The sequence below is a fragment of the Eriocheir sinensis genome, chromosome 13 (assembly GCF_024679095.1).
Source record: "Eriocheir sinensis breed Jianghai 21 chromosome 13, ASM2467909v1, whole genome shotgun sequence".
Taxonomy (NCBI): domain Eukaryota; kingdom Metazoa; phylum Arthropoda; class Malacostraca; order Decapoda; family Varunidae; genus Eriocheir; species Eriocheir sinensis.
The window spans coordinates 4,766,042-4,769,197 of NC_066521.1; the positions used below are offsets into that span (position 1 = coordinate 4,766,042).

The 3,156-nt window shown below is 36.8% G+C and overlaps 1 pseudogene; it reads right to left on the reverse strand.

The window, feature by feature from the left end:
* Window positions 1-2,094: 2,094 nt before the first annotated feature.
* LOC126997799 (uncharacterized) overlaps window positions 2,095-3,156 on the reverse strand; it is a 3,686-nt pseudogene continuing 2,624 nt past the window's right edge.

Consider the following 3,156-nt stretch of genomic DNA (forward strand, 5'->3'; position numbering starts at 1 on the left):
CTACATTTTTTCCACTTTTCTTCTTCTACTACTACTACTACTACTACTACTACTACTACTACCATCACTACCACTACTACTAGCCTACTACTACTACTACTACTACTACTACTACTACTACTACTACTACTACTACTACTCCTACTACCACTACTACTACTACTACTACTACTACTTCTTCTACTACTGCTGGTACTACTACTAAAAAATATAGTACTCTTACTACTTCTACTACTACTACTACTACTACTACTACTACTACTGATGCTGCTAATAATAATAATAATAATAACGATAATAATAATAATAATAATAATAATAATAATAATAATAATAATAATAATAATAATAATAATAATAATAATAATAATAATAATAATAATAATAATAATAATAATAATAATAATAACAATAATAATAATAATAATAATAATAATAATGATAATAATAATAATAATAATAATAATTCTACTACTACTACCACCACTTTTTTTTTTTTTTTTTACATGTGGCCTATAGCGCCAGTAGGCTATTACGTTGGGACCTGATGGTCGGTCCGAGCCCGTCATGGCGCAGGCAATTGTTTATAGTGGCGCCATTATTATTGGCTCATGCTGCCCCCTCCGGAGCTCATTCTTGATTTCATTTGCTCTGCACAGCTTCTTCTAGAGTCCGGGTTGATACGTGGTCTTCAGGACAGCATGTGGGTAGTCTTAGGCCACTCGGTGGTGACTGAAAAATCCCAGGTGGTTAGCAGCCGATTCGAACCCGCATCATGGACAGCGCACGGAATGCGGGGCCGGCATGCTAACCACTCAGCCACCGCCTCCCTTACTCCTACCACTACTGCTACTACTTTTACTACTACTACTACTACTACTACTACTACTACTACTACTACTACTGCTACTAATATTAATACACTCGCCATCACATTTCAAGTAAGTGGTAAAATATGGGAATTATTTCTTTCCTTGTATTTATCCAAAAAATTGCCTGGTTGCTTACTGCATACCGGCGGAGCTTGCTGTTATAAATTCAATTCTTATTATTTTCTGTGGTAATATTTTATACTATATTTTTTCAATTGTTTACTTTGTATAATTATTACTCTCTTATATGCCTTATGAAGAATTTATATGACTCACTTTATGACGATCTGAGCCAAAACAATAATATTTTCAACACTCTCAGCTTTGAATTAAATGTCACTGAAAAATTTTCAGGCCAACATGATATCAACTGCTGATCTAACATTACAATTTTGAGAAATACATTTTTGCTACATAATCACTAGGAAACAACTGTATTAATACTGTACCTATTAGCATTAGATTATTACACAAAAATGTTGATTTATTAGTCTTTTTTTAATTGTTTACCTAAGTTGCCAAATGTAACTGCCGTTACAGAAACGTGGCTACAAGCTTCCACTAAGCATCTGTATTCTCTAAGTGGCTATACCTCAACTCACTTAGTCAGAACGAACAAAGTACACAGAGGGATTAGTTTTTATTTTTTCAAAAAATAAGATAAAGATAGAGATCTTAAACCAATAATTATTTTGTACTAATACTGATAATATTGAAATTTGTTCATCTAAACTATGTAAATGTAGAAAACTCAGATCGTCATTTCAGACATATATAGGCCTCGTAGCAAGCGTATTGCTGTACACGAGGCGTTTCTAACGCGCGTTAGCAAACGCGCGTCAGATTCACGACCGTTCACACGAGGCGTTTTCTAACGCCGCGTTAACGCCGCGGTTTTGTTTGTGCGTGCATATGTATGAGCCAGACAATGCAGAGAGAAGACAGTACCAACCAGGATGGACGTAGAAGAGGTAGCATGTGCTTGGCTCTTGCATCGCCGTTTGAAGCGGCGCAAGCGGCGAGAAAGGAGATATTGGATTCATCCAATTTTACGAGACAAACTTACCCATGGCATGTATGCAACCTTGTACCCGAGCTTAAGACAACATGAAGCCAAGTTTTTCAACTATTTTAGAATGTCAGTGAAGTCCTTCGATGAGCTGCTTGGACTTATCCAGGAAGAAATATCTTCATGCAACACCTTGATGAGGGATGCTATCTGCCCAGAAGAGAAACTTGTCATATCATTAAGGTGAGTTTTTATTGAAAATTACCATTCTTTACAATTTAATTGTTTCCTCTCAAAGTGAAAACATCATAACACCAGGCGAAATTGGAGTGAAATATAAAATAGGGAGAAGATAAGTTATTCCTTCTGTTTTCACATTTGAAGAACATTGGGTGAAAACTCAACATTTGGCACACCCTTTTACGATTTGTTTTTATTACTGTTCAAAAAGATCTATGTAGTCTGACTGTGTGTCAGAACCATGACTTGTTGCACCTGGTGAAGGAATCATGGGATGAACTTCTGAAGGTGATGATGGTGTGTGTGGGTTGTATCCTGATGGACCTGCAGTTGGTGGATTGTGTGGGTGTACCTGGTGGACTGGTTGTATGTTATATACCGAGTTGCTTGGTGAAGGTGTGGGGCACACGCGGGTATATGGTATATGGGGTTGACCAGTGTGTCCTGAGTAATGTGGAAATGGTTGAGTAAAGGAGTTTGCATACTGAACTGGCTGTATTGGATGCTGAGTTCCAAGTGTCTGAGCACGATGAACTACATTTAGTAGCTCAATTTTGGTCATTAAACGACTGCTTTCTGGCACCTTCTTCATTTCTTTGTAGAGTGACAAGCAAAATAATTTATCCTCATCATTCTGTTTTTCTTCTTCATTTTGTCTCGCCAACAAACTTCGTTCCAAAATATTAGCGATATGCAGATCACCTGGATTTAGCTTCATTTTTTCTTTTTTGATGTAGATGTACTTCCCTTCTCGCCATGTTCTCCTGTCACATCAACGTCATCACACAGTCTGTCCCCATCATTTTCAATATTACTAATAGTTTCCTTATTGGAATGTGAACCTTCAAGAAACTGCAGTCTCCTAAAATATATGTAGGTGCCCTTTCTTGCCTGTGACCCGGATGGTAGAGTCTTTTGTCTCTTTAATTCCCTTCCGAAGTTATCTCGCAAATGCTTCCACTTCTTTTGCAAGGACTGGCCTGAAAAATAATTGTACAAAATACTTAAGTGTCACAGAATTTTGAATGTTTATAG